Source organism: Triplophysa dalaica, unplaced genomic scaffold (genome assembly GCF_015846415.1).
Source record: "Triplophysa dalaica isolate WHDGS20190420 unplaced genomic scaffold, ASM1584641v1 Contig15, whole genome shotgun sequence".
Classification (NCBI taxonomy): Eukaryota; Metazoa; Chordata; class Actinopteri; order Cypriniformes; family Nemacheilidae; genus Triplophysa; species Triplophysa dalaica.
The window spans coordinates 79105-79588 of NW_026622649.1; positions in this window are offsets into that span (position 1 = coordinate 79105).

Here is a 484-nt window from a genome sequence, read left to right on the forward strand (position 1 = left end):
TGACATTTACATGGTGAGGATACAAACTTGTGTAGTAAAATTGGTCAAAAGTTTTGATCAACACTGTTGATATATAGTGAGAGATCCACGTTGTGTGCATGATGTGAATTTGAGGGTGTAGTATAATGATTACATCACAAACTCAATTCTTAAAGCATATCTATTTAATGGGACAACATGGTAACACAAAATGTGTATTCATCCTTCAATTAATTAGTTATTTTTAAACTGATTCATTTACTGATGCACTGATTTATAGAGATATTGTTGCAATGTTAATAGTGTCTCTATATGACTAAACCCATCTTTACATAAAGTATCATGTAAGATTCGGATTGGGTAGTGCCCATGGACTTCCCATTTGTCTGCACCACGGAAAGACATAGGGTGAAGGTAAATTAAAATGCTAAATTAATATGCATGTTTGCCAGAGCTTGTAGAGCAATCAAGAAAAGAAGATGAAAGAGACCAGAACATTTGTCTA